Below are 18,554 nucleotides of genomic sequence, written 5' to 3'. Positions count from 1 at the left end.
TTGGGGATTCCCCCGTGGTTCATCCCTGCATATTTCAAGAAGACTCAAGCATCTAAGCTTGGGGATGCCCAAGTCATCCCCTTCTTCATCAACAACTTATTAGGTCACCTCTAGTGAAACTATATTTTTATTCGGTCACATCTTATTTGCTTTACTTGGAGCGTATGTGTGCTATTATTTTTGTTTGTTTTTGAATAAAATCGGATCCTAGCAATCCTTGTGTGGGAGAGAGACACGCTCCGATTTTTCATATGAACACTGGTGTTCTTCGTTTTACTTTTAGTGTTCATGGCGAAAGTTGGAAGCTACTGCATTTATTGCTATTTCGTTGGAAACAGAAAATGTTTCATGTGGTAATTGGTATATTGTCTTGAATAACTTGATACTTGGAAATTGTTTTGAGCTCTCAAGTGGATCATGTTTAAGCTCTTGCATCATGTAGATTAAACCTATTAGTGGAGAACTACCATAGAGCTTGTTGAAATTTGGTTTGCATGATTGGTCTCTCTAAGGTCTAGATATTTTCTGGTAAAAGTGTTTGAGCAAAAAGGAAGACAGTGTAGAGTCTTATAATGCTTGCAATATGTTCTTATGTAAGTTTTGTTGTACCGGTTCATACTTGTGTTTGCTTCAAACAACCTTGCTATCCAAAGCCTTGTACTGAGAGGGAATGCTTCTCGTGCATCCAAAACCTTGAGCCAAAAACTATGTCATGTGTGTCCACCATAACTACCTACTATGTGGTATTTTTCTGCCATTCCAAGTAAATACTTCATGTGCTACCTTTAAACAATTCAAAAGTTATTATCTCTTATTTGTGTCAATGTTTTATAGCTCATGAGGAAGTATGTGGTGTTTTATCTTTCAATCTTGTTGGGCATACTTTCACCAATGGACTAGTGGCTTCATCCGCTTATCCAATAATTTTGCAAAAAGAGCTGGCAGCGGGGTTCCCAACCCCAATTAATTAACTTTCATTAATAATTCTCTTCACATGTTTTGCCCTGATTCATCAGTAAGCAACTTAATTTTGCAAATAGACACTCCTCCATGGTATGTGAAATGTTGGAAGGCACCCGAGGATTCGGTTAGCCATGGCTTGTGAAAGAAAAAGGTTGGGAGGAGTGTCATCCATAAATAAAACTAAAGTACATGTGTAAACAAAATAGAAGAGGGATGATCTACCTTGCTGGTAGAGATAACGTCCTTCATGGGAGCTGCTCTTTGAAAGTGTGTTTGACGAGGGGGTTAGAGTGCCCACTACCATTCGTTGACAACAACAAACACCTCTCAAAACTTTACTTTTATGTTCTCTATATGATTTCAAAACTTGAAAAGCTCTAGCACATGATTTAATCCCTGCTTCCCTCTACGAAGGGCCTTTCTTTTACTTTATGTTGAGTCAGTTTACCTACTTCCTTCTATCTTAGAAGCAAACACTTGTGTCAACTGTGTGCATTGATTCTTACATACTTGCTTATTTGCACTCATCATATTACTTTGTGTTGACAATTATCCATGAGATATACATGTTGAAATTTGAAAGCAACTGCTGAAACTTAAATCTTCCTTTGTGTTGCTTCAAAACCTTCTATTAAGAATCTATTGCTTTATGAGTTAACTCCTATGCAAGACTTTTTGATGCTTGTCTTGAAAGTACTATTCATGAAAAGTCTTTGCTATATGATTCAGTTGTTTAGTCATTATCTATTTGTTAACAAACTATAGACCATTGCTTTGAGTTACTTCATTCATCTCATATGCTTTACAATAGTATTGATCAAGATCATGTTGGTAGCATGTCACTTCAGAAATTATTCTTTTTATCGTTTACCTACTCGAGGGCGAGTAGGAACTAAGCTTGGGGATGCTTGATACGTCTCAAACGTATCTATAATTTCTTATGCTCCATGCTAGTTTTATGACAATACCTACATGTTTTATTCATACTTTGTATCATTTTTATGCATTTTCCGGTACTAACCTATTAACAAGATGCTGAAGCGCCAGTTCCTGTTTTCTGCTGTTTTTGGTTTCAGAAATCTTACACAGGAAATATTCTCGGAATTGGACGAAATGAAAGCCCACAGCCCTATTTTCCACGGAGGATTCCAGAACATTGTAGAAGAGTCGGAGAGGGCCAGCAGGAGGGCCACCCATAGGGTGGCGCGGCCTGGCCCCCTGCCGCGCCCAGGTATGGGGAGCCCACCCCCTGGCTCCCCCGACGCTGTCTCTTCGCCTATATATTCCTTCGTATCGGAAAACCCTAGTACCGAGAGCCAAAATACGAGAAAAGTTACTGAGACGCCGCCGCCGTCAATCCCATCTCGGGGGATTCTGAAGATCTCCTCCGGCACCCTGCCGGAGAGGAGAATCATCACCGGAGGGCTCTACATCACCATGCCCACCTCCGGACTGATGCGTGAGTAGTTCATCCTTGGACTATGGTCCATAGCAGTAGCTAGATGGTTGTCTTCTCCTATTATGTCATCATGTTTAGATCTTGTGAGCTGCCTATCATGATAAAGATCATCTATTTGTAATGCTACATGTTGTGTTTGTTGGGATCCGATGAATATGGAATACTATGTCAAGTTGATTATCGATCTATCATATATGTGTTGTTTATGATCTTGCATGCTCTCCGTTGCTAGTAGAGGCTCTGGCCAAGTTGATACTTGTAACTCCAAGAGGGGGTATTTATGCTAGATAGTGGGTTCATGCCTCCATTGAATGCAGGACGATGTGAGAAAGTTCTAAGGTTGTGGATGTGCTGTTGCCACTAGGGATAAAACATCAATGCTTTGTCTAAGGATATTTGTATTATTTACATTACGCACAGTACTTAATGCAATTGTCTGTTGTTTGCAACTTAATAATGGAAGGGTGCGGATGCTAACCCGAAGGTGGACTTTTTAGGCATAGATGCATGCTGGATAGCGGTCTATGTTCTTTGTCGTAATGCCCTAAGTAAATCTCATAGTAGTCATCATGATATGTATGTGCATTGTTATGCCCTCTCTATTTGTCAATTGCCCAACTGTAATTTGTTCACCCAACATGTTATTTATCTTATTGGAGAGACACCACTAGTGAACTGTGGACCCCGGTCCATTTTTTTACATCTGAAATACAACCTACTGCAATCATTGTTCTCTGTTGTTCTTTGCAAGCAAACATCATTCTCCACACCATACGTTTAATCCTTTGTTTACAGCAAGCCGGTGAGATTGACAACCTCACTGTTAAGTTGGGGCAAAGTATCTTGATTGTGTTGTGCAGGTTCCACGTTGGCGCCGGAATAAGAAATAGCATGTTTGGTGAACAAATTATAGTTGGGCAATTGACAAATAAAGAGGGCATAACAATGCACATACATATTATGATGAGTAGTGTGAAATTCAATTGGGCATTACGACAAAGTACATATACCGCTATCCAGCATGCATCTATGCCTAAAATGTCCACCTTCGGGTTAGCATCCGCACCCCTTCCAGTATTAAGTTGCAAACAACAGACAATTGCATTAAGTATGGTGCGTAATATAATCAACACAAATATCCTTAGACATAGCATTGATGTTTTATCCCTAGTGGCAACAACACATCCATAACCTTAGGGGTTGTTGTCACTCCCCCAGATTTAATGGAGACATGAACCCACTATCAAGCATAAATACTCCCTCTTGGAGTCACAAGTATCAACTTGGCCAGAGCCTCTACTAGCAACGGAGAGCATGCAAGATCATAAACAACACATATATAGATTGATAATCAACATAACATAGTATTCCATATTCATCGGATCCCAACAAACGCAACATGTAGCATTACAAATAGATGATCTTGATCATGTTAGGCAGCTCACAAGATCGAACAATGATAGCACATGAGGAGAAGACAACCATCTAGCTACTGCTATGGACCCATAGTCCAGGGGTGAACTACTCACACATCACTCCGGAGGCGATCATGGCGATGAAGAGTCCTCCGGGAGATGATTCCCCTCTCCGGCAGGGTGCCGGAGGCGATCTCCTGAATCCCCCGAGATGGGATTGGCGGCGGTGGCGTCTCTGGAAGGTTTTCCGTATCGTGGCTCTTGGTACTAGGGTATTCTCGACGAAGGCTTTAAGTAGGCGGAAGGGTAGGTCAGGAGGCGATGCGAGGGCCCCACACACTAGGGCGGCGCGGCCCCACCCTTGGCCGTGCGGCCCTGGCGTGGCGGCGCCTCGTCGCCCCACTTCGTTTCCCTTTCGGTCTTCTGGGAGCTTCGTGGAAAAATAAGACCCTGGGCGTTGATTTCGTCCAATTCCGAGAATATTTCCGATGTAGGATTTCTGAAACCAAAAACAGCAGAAAACAGCAACTGGCTCTTCGGCATCTTGTTAATAGGTTAGTGCCGGAAAATGCATAAATATGACATAAAGTGTGTATAAAACATGTGAGTATCATCATAAAAGTAGCATGGAACATAAGAAATTATAGATACGTTTGAGACGTATCAAGCATCCCCAAGCTTAGTTCCTACTCGTCCTCGAGTAGGTAAACGATAACAAAGATAATTTCTGAAGTGACATGCTATCATAATCTTGATCAATACTATTGTAAAGCACATGAGATGAATGCAGCGATTCGAAGCAATGGTAAAGACAATGAGTAAACAATTGAATCATATAGCAAAGACTTTTCATGAATAGTACTTTCAAGACAAGCATCAATAAGACTTGCATAAGAGTTAACTCATAAAGCAATAGATTCATAGTAAAGCTTTGAAACAACACAAAGGAAGATATAAGTTTCAGCGGTTGCTTTCAACTTCAACATGTATATCTCATGGATATTTTTCAATACAAAGTAATATGATGAACGCAAATAAGCAAGTATGTAAGAATCAATGCACAGTTGACACAAGTGTTTGCTTCTAAGATAGAAAGAAGTAGGTAAACTGACTCAACATAAAAGTAGAAGAAAGGCCCTTCGCAGAGGGAAGCATGGATTACTATATTTGTTCTAGAGCTTTTATTTTGAAAACAAGAAACAATTTTGTCAACGGTAGTAATAAAGCATATGTGTTATGTATAAGATATCCTATAAGTTGCAAGCCTCATGCATAGATTACCAATAGTGCTCGCACCTTGTCCTAATTAGCTTGGATTTACATGGATTATCATTGCATAGCATATGTTTTAACCAAGTGTCACAAAGGGGTACCTCTATGCCGCCTGTACAAAGGTCTAAGGAGAAAGCTCGCATTGGATTTCTCGCTTTTGATTATTCTCAACTTAGACATCCATACCGGGACAACATAGACAACAGATAATGGACTCCTCTTTAATGCATAAGCATTCAACAAAAAATAATATTCTCATAAGAGATTGAGGATTGTTGTCCAAACTGAAACTTCCACCATGGATCATGGCTTTAGTTAGCGGCCCAATGTTCTTCTCTAACAATATGCATACTCAAACCATTGATCATGATAAATCACCCTTACTTCAGACAAGACGAACATGCATAGCAACTCACATGATATTCAACAAAGTGAAATAGTTGATGGCGTCCCCAGAAACATGGTTACCGCTTAACAAGCAACTTATTAAGAAATAAGATACATAAGTACATATTCAATACCACAATAGTTTTTAAGCTATTTTTTCCATGAGCTATATATTGCAAAGACAAAGAATAGAATTTTAAAGGTAGCACTCAAGTAATTTACTTTGGAATGGCGGAGAAATACCATGTAGTAGGTAGGTATGGTGGACACAAATGGCATAGTTTTTGGCTCAAGGATTTTAGATGCACGAGAAGTAATCCCTCTCAATACAAGGCTTAGGCTAGCAAGGTTGTTTGAAGCAAACACAAGTATGAACCGGTACAGCAAAACTCACATAAGAACATATTGCAAGCATTATAAGACTCTACACTGTCTTCCTTGTTGTTCAAACACCTTACCATAAAATATCTAGACTCTAGAGAGACCAATCATGCAAACCAAATTTTAACAAGCTCTATGTAGTTCTTCACTAATAGGTGCAAAGTATATGATGCAAGAGCTTAAACATGAGCACAACAATTGCCAAGTATCAAATTATTCAAGACATTATACCATTTACCACATGTAGCATTTTCCGTTTCCAACCATAATACAATTAACGAAGCAGTTTCAACCTTCGCCATGAACACTAAGAATAAAGCTAAGAACATATGTGTTCATATGCAACAGCGGAGCGTGTCTATCTCCCACACAATGAATGCTAGGATCCAATTTATTCAAACAAAAACAAAAACAAAAGCAAACAGACGCTCCAAGTAAAGCACATAAGATGTGACGGAATAAAAATATAATTTCACTAGAGGTGACCTGATAATTTATCGATGAAGAAGGGGATGCCTTGGGCATCCCCAAGCTTAGATGCTTGAGTCTTCTTGAAATATGTAGGGATGAACCACGGGGGCATCCCCAATCTTAGAGCTTTCACTCTCCTTGATCATATTGTATCATCCTCCTCTCTTGATCCTTGAAAACTTCCTCCACACCAAACTCAAAACAAACTCATTAGAGGGTTAGTGCATAATCAAAAATTCACATGTTCAGAGGTGACATAATCATTCTTAACACTTCTGGACATTGCACAAAGCTACTGAAAGTTAATGGAATAAAGAAATCCATCAAACATAGCAAAACAGGCAATGCGAAATAAAAGGCAGAATCTGTCAAAACAGAACAGTCCGTAAAGATGAATTTTTCTGGGGCACTTAACTTGCTCAGATGAAAATGCTCAAATTTAATGAAAGTTGCGTACATATCTGTGGATCACTCACGTAAATTGGCAGATTTTTCTGAGTTACCTACAGAAAATACTACTCAAATTCGGACAGCAAGAAATCTGTTTCTGCGCAGTAATCCAAATCTAGTATGAACCTTACTATCAAAGACTTTACTTGGCACAACAATGCAATAAAATAAAGATAAGAAGAGGTTTCTACAGTAGTAACAACTTCCAAGACTCAAATATAAAACAAAAGTGCAGAAGTAAAATAATGGGTTGTCTCCCATAAGCGCTTTTCTTTAACGCCTTTCAGCTAGGCGCAGAAAGTGTGAATCAAGTGTTATCAATAGATGAAGAGTTTCCTCAACTATGCATTGTATCTTATCTATGTAAGTTTCAGAGGCTCCTTTTTCATTACTCTTAGGCTTGCTATTCTCATCAAACAAATTTTCAGGAACAAGCCAAGCATAGTTATTTTCTAGAGCTTCATGCATTCCTAGGAGCTTACTAGGTATCGGTGCTTTAATCTCCCCACCATCATTAACATTATTAGTGTACCTTATTCTATCCATGTCCATCTTTTCCAGTGTTCTCTTAAAATCAGTGAACAAACCAAGCCTCTTATGCTTAATAAAAACTTTTCTAGCTTCTTTAGCTATATCTTCAAATTCTCGAACATGGACTTTTAAAACAAAATCTCTCTTTTCTCCCCTCTCCATATCAGAAAGTGTAAGAAACATGTGTTGTATTATGGGATTGAGATTAACAAATCTAGTTTCCAACATGTGTACTAAACAGGCAGAAGCACTTTCATAAGTAGGAGCAGCTTTTAATAATGGTATATCTTCAAAATCTTCATCCATGCTAACATGGGTGAAAAATCTTTCTATATTATCTCTTCCAATGATAGACCCTTGTCCTACCGGTATATCTTTCAGAGTAAACTTGGGAGGAAACATGATGAAATAAGTAAAGTAAATGCAAGTAACTAATTTTTTTCTGTTTTTAATATGGAGAACGCAAACAAGATAGTAAATAAGTAAAAGCAAGTAACTAATTTTTTGTATTTTTGATATAATGAGCAAACAAAGAAGTAAATAAAATAAAGTAAAGCAAGACAAAAACAAAGTAAAGAGATTGGAAGTGCAAGACTCCCCTTGCAGCGTGTCTTGATCTCCCCGGCAACGGCGCCAGAAATTTAAGCTTGATACGCGTACAACACGCGTCCGTTGGTAACCCCAAGTGGAAGGTGTGATGCGTACAGCAGTAAGTTTTCCTCAGTAAGAAACCAAGGTTTATCGAACCAGTAGGAGACAAGAAGCACATTGAAGGTTGATGGCGGCGAAGTGTAGTGCGGCGCAACACCAGGGATTCCGGCGCTAACGTGAAACCTGCACAACACAACCAAAGTACTTTGCCCCAACGTAACAGTGAGGTTGTCAATCTCACCGGCTTGCTGTAACAAAGGATTAGATGTATAGTGTGGATGATGATGTTTGCAAAGAACAGTAAGAACGAGTATTGCAGTAGATTGTATTTGATGTAAAGAATGGATCGGGGTCCACAGTTCACTATTGGTGTCTCTCCAATAAGAAATAGCATGTTGGGTGAACAAATTACAGTTGGGCAATTGACAAATAAAGAGGGCATAACAATGCACATACATATTATGATGAGTAGTGTGAAATTCAATTGGGCATTACGACAAAGTACATAGACCGCTATCCAGCATGCATCTATGCCTAAAAAGTCCACCTTCGGGTTAGCATCCGCACCCCTTCTAGTATTAAGTTGCAAACAACAGACAATTGCATTAAGTATGGTGCGTAATGTAATCAACACAAATATCTTTAGACATAGCATTGATGTTTTATCCCTAGTGGCAACAGCACATCCATAACCTTAGGGGTTGCTGTCACTCCCCCAGATTTAATGAAGACATGAACCCACTATCTAGCATAAATACTCCCTCTTGGAGTCACAAGTATCAACTTGGCCAGAGCCTCTACTAGCAACGGAGAGCATGCAAGATCATAAACAACACATATATAGATTGATAATCAACATAACATAGTATTCCATATTCATCGGATCCCAACAAACGCAACATGTAGCATTACAAATAGATGATCTTGATCATGTTAGGCAGCTCACAAGATCGAACAATGATAGCACATGAGGAGAAGACAACCATCTAGCTACTGCTATGGACCCATAGTCCAGGGGTGAACTACTCACACATCACTCCGGAGGCGATCATGGCGATGAAGAGTCCTCTGGAGATGATTCCCCTCTCCGGCAGGGTGCCGGAGGCGATCTCCTAAATCCCCCGAGATGGGATTGGTGGCGGCGTCTCTGGAAGGTTTTCCGTATCGTGGCTCTCGGTACTGGGGTATTCTCGACGAAGGCTTTAAGTAGGCGGAAGGGTATGTCAGGAGGCGACGCGAGGGCCCCACACACTAGGGTGGCGTGGCCCCACCCTTGGCCGCGCGGCCCTGGCGTGGCGGCGCCTCGTCGCCCCACTTTGTTTCCCTTTCGGTCTTCTGGAAGCTTCGTGGAAAAATAAGACCCTGGGCGTTGATTTCTTCCAATTCCGATAATATTTCCTTTGTAGGATTTCTGAAACCAAAAACAGCAGAAAACAACAACTGGCTCTTCGGCATCTTGTTAATAGGTTAGTGCCGGAAAATGCACAAATATGACATAAAGTGTGTATAAAACATGTGAGTATCATCATAAAAGTAGCATGGAACATAAGAAATTATAGATACGTTTGAGACGTATCAGGCGGCCTCTCTGCTTCTACTGACGCTCTTGGTATCGACTTTGACTGGGTGCTGGTGGGTCGTGGCGGCCGCCCTTGCCGTGAGCCATTGATACGTCTCCAACGTATCGATAATTTCTTATGTTCCATGCCACTTTATTGATGATACCTACATGTTTTATGCATACTTTATGTCATATTTATGAATTTTCCGGCACTAACCTATTAACGAGATGCCGAAGAGCCAGTTGCTGTTTTCTGCTGTTTTTGGTTTCAGAAATCCTAGTAAGGAAATATTCTCGGAATTGGACGAAATCAACGGCAAGGATCTTATTTTTCCACGAAGCTTCCAGAACACCGGGGGAGAAACGATGTGGGGCGACGAGGCGGCGACATGCCAGGGCGGCGCGGCCCACCCCCTGGCCGCGCGGCCCTAGTGTGTGGGCCCCTCGCGTCGCCCCTTGACCTACATCTCCGACTATAAGAAGCCTTCTTCGATAATAGCCCCAGTACCGAGAGCCACGATACGGAAAACCTTCCAGAGACGCCGCCGCCGCCAATCCCATCTCGGGGGATTCAGGAGATCGCCTCCGGCACCCTGCCGGAGAGGGGAATCATCTCCCGGAGGACTCTTCACCGCCATGGTCGCCTCCAGAGTGATGAGTGAGTAGTTCACCCCTGGACTATGGGTCCATAGCAGTAGCTAGATGGTTGTCTTCTCCTAATTGTGCTTCATTGTCGGATCTTGTGAGCTGCCTAACATGATCAAGATCATCTATCTGGAATGCTACATGTTATGTTTGTTGGGATCCGATGAATAGAGAATACTATGCTATGTTGATTATCAATCTATTATCTATGTATTGTTTATGATCTTGCATGCTCTCCGTTATTAGTAGAGGCTCTGGCCAAGTTTTTGCTCTTAACTCCAAGAGGGAATATTTATGCTCGATAGTGGGTTCATGCCTCCATTAAATCTGGGACAGTGACAGAAAGTTCTAAGGTTGTGGATGTGATGTTGCCACTAGGGATAAAACATCGATGCTATGTCTAAGGATGTAGTTGTTGATTACATTACGCACCATACTTAATGCAATTGTCTGTTGTTTGCAACTTAATACTGGAGAGGGGTTCAGATGATAACCTGAAGGTGGACTTTTTAGGCATAGATGCATGCTGGATAGCGGTCTATGTACTTTGTCGTAATGCCCAATTAAATCTCACTATACTCATCATATCATGTATGTGCATGGTCATGCCCTCTTTATTTGTCAATTGCCCAACTGTAATTTGTTCACCCAACATGCTTATTCTTATCGGAGAGACGCCTCTAGTGAACTGTGGACCTCGGTCCATTCTTTTAATCGAATACAATCTACTGCAATACTTGTTCTACTGTTTTCTGAAAACAATCATCATCCACACTATACATCTAATCTTTTGTTACAGCAAGCCGGTGAGATTGACAACCTCACTGTCACGTTGGGGCAAACTAATTTGGTTGTGTTGTGCAGGTTCCACGTTGGCGCCGGAATCCCTGGTGTTGCGCCGCACTACACTTCGCCGCCATCAACCTTCAACGTGCTTCTTGACTCCTACTGGTTCGATAAACCTTGGTTTCTAACTGAGCGAAACTTACTGCTGTACGCATCACACCTTCCACTTGGGGTTCTCAACGGTCGCGTGTTGTACGCGTGTCAAGCTAAATTTCTGGCGCTGTTGCCGGGGAGATCAAGACACGCTGCAAGGGGAGTCTCCACTTCCAATCACTTTACTTTGTTTTTGTCTTGCTTTACTTTTATTTACTACTTTGTTTGCTGCATTATATCAAAAACACAAAAAATTAGTTACTTGTTTTACTTTACTTAATATCATGCATGTTTTTATTTCACTAGTTAAGCATAATGGAAAGTAACAGTGAGCTTTTGAAGCTATTTCCTGAGTTAAGACATGGATTGTTTGATGCGAAAATTAAAAAACCTATTGAACCTTATTCGCATGCTAGTTGCAATGTTATTAGTATGAACACTATTATTTCTAAAGCTATGGAAGAATCTAAGCTTGGGGAAGCTGGTTTTGATGAGCATGATATTTTTAGTCCCACAAGCATTGATGAGAAAATTTTCTTTGATGATACTTTGCCTCCTATTTATGATGATTATAATGATAGTGGTCTTTTGGTGCCACCTACTATGGAGAGTAAATTTTATTATGATTATACTATGCCTCCTACACTTGATGAGAATAATAATGATAGCTACTTTGTTGAATTTGCTCCCACTACAACTAATAAAATTGATTATGCTTATGTGGAGAGTAAGAATTTTATGCATGAGACTCATGATAAGAATGTTTCATTTGATAGTTATATTGTTGAGTTTGCTCATGATGCTACTGGATATTATTATGAGAGAGGAAAATATGGTTGAGAAACTTTCATGTTACTAAAACACCTCTCTTTTTGCTGAAAATCTTGAAGTTGCGCTTGTCTAGTCTTTCTATGCTTGTTGCATTATGCTTCATGAACTTGTTTATTTACAAGATTCCTTTTCATAGGAAGTGGGTTAGACTTAAATGTGTTTTGAATTTGCTTTTTGATGCTCTCTTTTGCTTCAACTCTTATTTCTTGGGAGTGCATCATTAAAATTACTGAGCCCATCTTAATGGCTATAAAGAAAGCACTTCTTGGGAGATAACCCATGTGTTTATTTTACTACTGCACTTTTGTTTTATATTTGAGTCTTGGAAGTTGTTACTACTGTAGCAACCTCTCATTATATTAGTTTTTGTTGCATTGTTGTGCCAAGTAAAGTCGTTGATAGTAAGGTTCATACTAGATTTGGATTACTGCGCAGAAACAGATTTCTTTGCTGTCACGAATTTGGGCCTAATTCTCTGTAGGTAACTCAGAAAATTAGGCCAATTTACGTGAGTGATCCTCAGATATGTACGCAACTTTCATTCAATTTGAGAATTTTCATTTGAGCAAGTCTGGTGCCTCAATAAAATTCGTCTTTACGAACTGTTCTGTTTTGACAGATTCTACCTTTTATTTCGCATTGCCTGTTTTGCTATGCTTGATGGATTTTTCGATTCCATTAATTTTCAGTAGCTTTGTGCAATGTCCAGAAGTGTTAAGAATGATTATGTCACCTCTGAACATGTGAATTTTGATTGTGCACTAACCCTCTAATGAGTTGTTTTGAGTTTGGTGTGGAGGAAGTTTTCAAGGGTCAAGAGAGGAGGATGATACAATATGATCAAGGAGAGTGAAAGCTCTAAGCTTGGGGATGCCCCGGTGGTTCAGCCCTGCATATTTCAAGAAGACTCAAGCGTCTAAGCTTGGGGATGCCCAAGGCATCCCCTTCTTCATCGACAACATTATCAGGTTCCTCTAGTGAAACTATATTTTTATTCTATCACATCTTATGTACTTTGCTTGGAGCGTCGATTTGTTTTTGTTTTTTTGTTTTGTTTGAATAAAGTGGATCCTAGCATTCATTGTGTGGGAGAGAGACACGCTCCGCTGTTGCATATGGACAAATATGTCCTTAGGCTTTACTCATAGTGTTCATGGCGAAGGTTGAATCTTCTTCGTTAAATTGTTATATGGTTGGAAACGGGAAATGCTACATGTAGTAATTGGTAGAATGTCTTGAATAATTTGATACTTGGCAATTGTTGTGCTCATGTTTAAGCTCTTGCATCATATGCTTTGCACCTATTAATGAAGAAATACATAGAGCTTGCTAAAATTTGGTTTGCATAATTGGTCTCTCTAAGGTCTAGATATTTTCTAGTAAGGGTCGAACAACAAGGAAGACGGTGTAGAGTCTTATAATGTTTACAATATGTCTTTTATGTGAGTTTTTCTGCACCGGTTCATACTTGTGTTTGTTTCAAATAGCCTTGCTAGCCTAAGCCTTGTATCGAGAGGGAATACTTCTCATGCATCCAAAATCCTTGAGCCAACCACTATGCCATTTGTGTCCACTATACCTACCTACTACATGGTATTTCTCCGCCATTCCAAAGTAAATTGCTTGAGTGCTACCTTTAAATTTCTATCATCTACATTTGCAATATATAGCTCATGGGACAAATAGCCTAAAAACTATTGTGGTATTGAATATGTACTTATGCATTTTATTTCTTGTAAGTTGCTTGTTGTGCGATAACCATGTTCCTGGGGACGCCATCAACTACTCTTTGTTGAATATCATGTGAGTTGCTATGCATGTCCGTCTTGTCTGAAGTAAGGGCGATTTACCATGAGTTGAATGGTTTGAGCATGCATACTGTTAGAGAAGAACATTGGGCCGCTAACTAAAGCCATGATCCATGGTGGAAGTTTCAGTTTTGGACAAATATCCTCAATCTCATATGAGAAAATTAATTGTTGTTGAATGCTTAAGCATTAAAGAGGAGTCCATTATCTGTTGTCTATGTTGTCCCGGTATGGATGTCTAAGTTGAGAATAATCAAAAGCGAGAAATCCAATGCGAGCTTTCTCCTTAGACCTTTGTACAGGCGGCATAGAGGTACCCCTTTGTGACACTTGGTTAAAACATATGTATTGCGGTGATAATCCAGGTAATCCGAGCTAATTAGGACAAGGTGAGGGCACTATTAGTATACTATGCATGAGGCTTGCAACTTGTAGGATATAATTTACATAACACATATGCTTTATTACTACCGTTGACAAAATTGTTTCTTGTTTTCAAAACCAAAGCTCTAGCACAAATATAGCAATCAATGCTTCCCTCTGCGAAGGGCCTTTCTTCTACTTTTATGTTGAGTCAGTTCACCTTTTTCTCTCCATCTCAAGAAGCAAACACTTGTGTGAACTGTGCATTGATTCCTACATACTTGCATATTGCACTTGTTATATTACTTTATATTGACAATATCCATGAGATATACATGTTATAAGTTGAAAGCAACCGCTGAAACTTAATCTTCCTTTGTGTCGCTTCAATACCTTTACTTTGAATTTATTGCTTTATGAGTTAACTCTTATGCAAGACTTATTGATGCTTGTCTTGAAAGTACTATTCATGAAAAGTCTTTGCTATATGATTCAGTTGTTTACTCATGTCATTTACCATTGTTTTGATCGCTACATTCATTACATGTGCTTACAATAGTATGATCAAGGTTATGATGGCATGTCACTCCAGAAATTATCTTTGTTATCGTTTACCTACTCGGGACGAGCAGGAACTAAGCTTGGGGATGCTGATACGTCTCCAACGTATCGATAATTTCTTATGTTCCATGCCACTTTATTGATGATACCTACATGTTTTATGCATACTTTATGTCAAATTTATGCATTTTCCAGCACTAACCTATTAACGAGATGCCGAAGAGCCGATTCTTTGTTTTCTGTTTTTGGTTTCAGAAATCCTAGTAAGGAAATATTCTCGGAATTGGACGAAATCAACGGCCAGGATCTTATTTTTCCACGAAGCTTCCAGAACACCGGGGGAGAAACGAAGTGGGGCGACGAGGCGGCGATACGCCAGGGCGGCGCGGCCCACCCCCTGGCCGCGCGGCCCTAGTGTGTGGGCCCCTCGCGTCGCCCCTTGGCCTACCTCTCCGACTATAAGAAGCCTTCGTCGATAATAGCCCCAGTACCAAGAGCCACGATACGGAAAACCTTCCAGAGACGCCGCCAATCCCATCTCGGGGGATTCAGGAGATCGCCTCCGGCACCCTGCCGGAGAGGGGAATCATCTCCCGGAGGACTCTTCACCGCCATGGTCGCCTCCGGAGTGATGAGTGAGTAGTTCACCCCTGGACTATGGGTCCATAGCAGTAGCTAGATGGTCGTCTTCTCCTAATTGTGCTTCATTGTCGGATCTTGTGAGCTGCCTAACATGATCAAGATCATCTATCTGTAATGCTACATGTTATGTTTGTTGGGATCCGATGAATAGAGAATACTATGCTATGTTGATTATCAATCTATTATCTATGTGTTGTTTATGATCTTGCATGCTCTCCGTTATTAGTAGAGGCTCTGGCCAAGTTTTTGCTCTTAACTCCAAGAGGGAGTATTTATGCTCGATAGTGGGTTCATGCCTCCATTAAATCTGGGACAGTGACAGAAAGTTCTAAGGTTGTGGATGTGCTGTTGCCACTAGGGATAAAACATCGATGCTATGTCTAAGGATGTAGTTGTTGATTACATACTCACCATACTTAATGCAATTGTCTGTTGTTTGCAACTTAATACTGGAAGGGGTTTGGATGATAACCTGAAGGTGGACTTTTTAGGCATAGATGCATGCTGGATAGCGGTCTATGTACTTTGTCGTAATGCCCAATTAAATCTCACTATACTCATCATATCATGTATGTGCATGGTCATGCCCTCTTTATTTGTCAATTGCCCAACTGTAATTTGTTCACCCAACATGCTTATTCTTATCGGAGAGACGCCTCTAGTGAACTGTGGACCCCGGTCCATTCTTTTAATCGAATACAATCTACTGCAATACTTGTTCTACTGTTTTCTGCAAACAATCATCATCCACACTATACATCTAATCCTTTGTTACAGCAAGCCGGTGAGATTGACAACCTCACTGTCACGTTGGGGCAAACTAATTTGGTTGTGTTGTGCAGGTTCCACGTTGGCGCCGGAATCCCTGGTGTTGCGCCGCACTACACTTCGCTGCCATCAACCTTCAACGTGCTTCTTGACTCCTACTGGTTCGATAAACCTTGGTTTCTAACTGAGGGAAACTTACTGCTGTACGCATCACACCTTCCACTTGGGGTTCCCAACGGTCGCGTGTTGTACGCGTGTCAGCCATCGTCTTTGCTTCGAAAGGAGGGCCTCGAGCGTAGCCTCGCCTTCAAGCGTTGGGCTCGGGGGAGATGCTTTCGGTGCCTCGAGCATGACCACCAGGTCAGCTCATGTCGTGCGCCCTTCAGATGCATCTGATGTCGCCATCCTAGTCATCGGGAGCGTTTCTGCCGTGCGCGGTTTCCCGCTGCTCAGTCTTGCTCGCTGGACGGTCGTGCACGTTCTCCGGACGCACGTGCTCCTTGTTCGCGGTGCCGCTCTCCTCCCGCACAGCCACGTCGTCCATCGGCGTCCCGGAGTTGGGTCGACATCGTGTGCCACTCGTCGTCTCCTGCAACATCGCTGCCAAGGCCCTCTCCAAGGTGTCGTGAGGAGTTCAATGGCAGCGCTGGTTTGGACTCCCGCTTTCAGTGCCAGCTTTCCTTGCTACGCATGGAGCTCACCTTGTTGGTTGTTACGCGCGTCGAGGAGGTGACTCGCCCCCTCCGTGAGGAGGTGGCAAGCCTCAAGTTGTTGTTGGCACATGTTGGTGATTCGTTGGAGCCGACGGAGGCATGTTCTTCAGGTGGACATGAGCTCGCCACCGTGTAGGTTTCACTTGCACTTGGCTCTGTTGAGGAGAAGTCATCTATGGCCGAGGAAGAATATCTCTACAGCTGTTTCTCTCCTCGTGGCAGCCCCGGCCAGTCGCTGCAACCTGTTGTGTCGGCTGCCTCGGAGAGCGAGGGCATAGACGAGACCTTGGCTCCGGTGTTGCAGATCACGCCAGAGCGGCATGAGTTGCTTGGTGATTCTCCTGCGGTGCTTCCGTTGGCGTTATGCTCTTTTGAGACCTTGGGGGTGGCCATGACACCCCCGCCACCACAGTTGGAGCCTTGCCATTCCCTCTCCTCTTTGGACTATGGAGCAGTGTTGACGCCTAGTTCTGGGGCTCTTTTTGCAAAAGAGCTTTGCGGTTTGCTCGCTAGTTTGGAGGCAGCTAGCCCTGGATATGGTAAGGACATTGACTGCGTCTTGGCGGGGAAGGCCTCGGAGGATATGTTCAGGAGGGTGCAGAAGTCTCTCAAGAGAGTATCTATCAGGAGCATAAGAAGGAAGAGGGCCGGTTGAGTGGGACGTTGTGCTCTTGTGTGTCGGTTCTAGTTGGTTTAGAGGTTGCATTCTTTCGATGTTTTTCTCTTATGGGTGTGATGTTGGTATGGGCTTAGCCCTGTTGTTGTAGGTTTTCGCTCGGTTTTCTCCTAAAAACTGAGCAACTTCTTCTTAATTAATTGATGGGGCAAAGCTTTTGCCTCCGTTTAAAAAATAAAAAAAAAATGACGTAATGCCTGGCTTACTGATTACCCGGCCGGTCACCCGGTGCAAACAGATATGTTGTGTAAAGAACCTTTATGAAGCTACGACGTTGAAACAACAAAAATAAAAGGAAACTGCTGGGCGTCCTCCGGGGATCTGATTCCCCAGCCCCCGGGTACTCAGCCGTCGGATCAACCATTTCGACGGTTAGATTTGCATGTAGCAGAAAAACACCTTCGGCAGCAAAAAGTCACCCCCGGCAGCAAATGACTGAAGCAAAAAATGGTTCGTCCATGAATCAAAAGAAAAAGTCTAAGCTCGCCGGAGTCTCGCCGGAGACCTCGTCGGAGACCCCGTAGCAAACATCTTACGCAGATATAGCAAATCGCAAATAAATTGCAGCAAAAAAATTATTCATATGTTGCAAATCATCATGACACAGACCTCGCCGGAGATAAGAACTCGCCGGCGGCAGCGCCGCCCAAGAGTGTAGCAACTCCACCCACCTAAGGTAGCACTAGGTAGCACCGCCTCGAACCTCTGGTAGCAAAATCGAACATTTAAGGTAGCAATTCCACTCTTCATCGGTAGCACCAGACACTAAAGGTAGCAATGTCGGCCTCCGCCGGTAGCAATGCCAGGTGCCCAAGCGCCAGCAAACCCCCATGTAGCACCAGTAACCACTCCTTTGGAAGCACCTCTTCGGCTCTTCCCAAAAACGGCCCGACGAGAACAATGTCCTCGACGCCGGCGGCTCGCAGCTATATCTAGGGTTTCCCGTGCCGGCGGCGCGCATAGTGGCGTAGTTTGACCGGGGAGACGAGCTAGCGTGCCCTCAGGTGCGCGAGGCAGCGGCCGGCGAGGTTGGAGGTAGGGCGGCGGCGGGTGCCCCATGCCGGAGG

The sequence above is a fragment of the Lolium perenne genome, chromosome 3, assembly GCF_019359855.2.
Source record: "Lolium perenne isolate Kyuss_39 chromosome 3, Kyuss_2.0, whole genome shotgun sequence".
Lineage (NCBI taxonomy): Eukaryota > Viridiplantae > Streptophyta > Magnoliopsida > Poales > Poaceae > Lolium > Lolium perenne.
The sequence above is the reverse complement of the archived record's forward strand: the minus strand, read 5'-3'. Positions refer to the sequence as shown.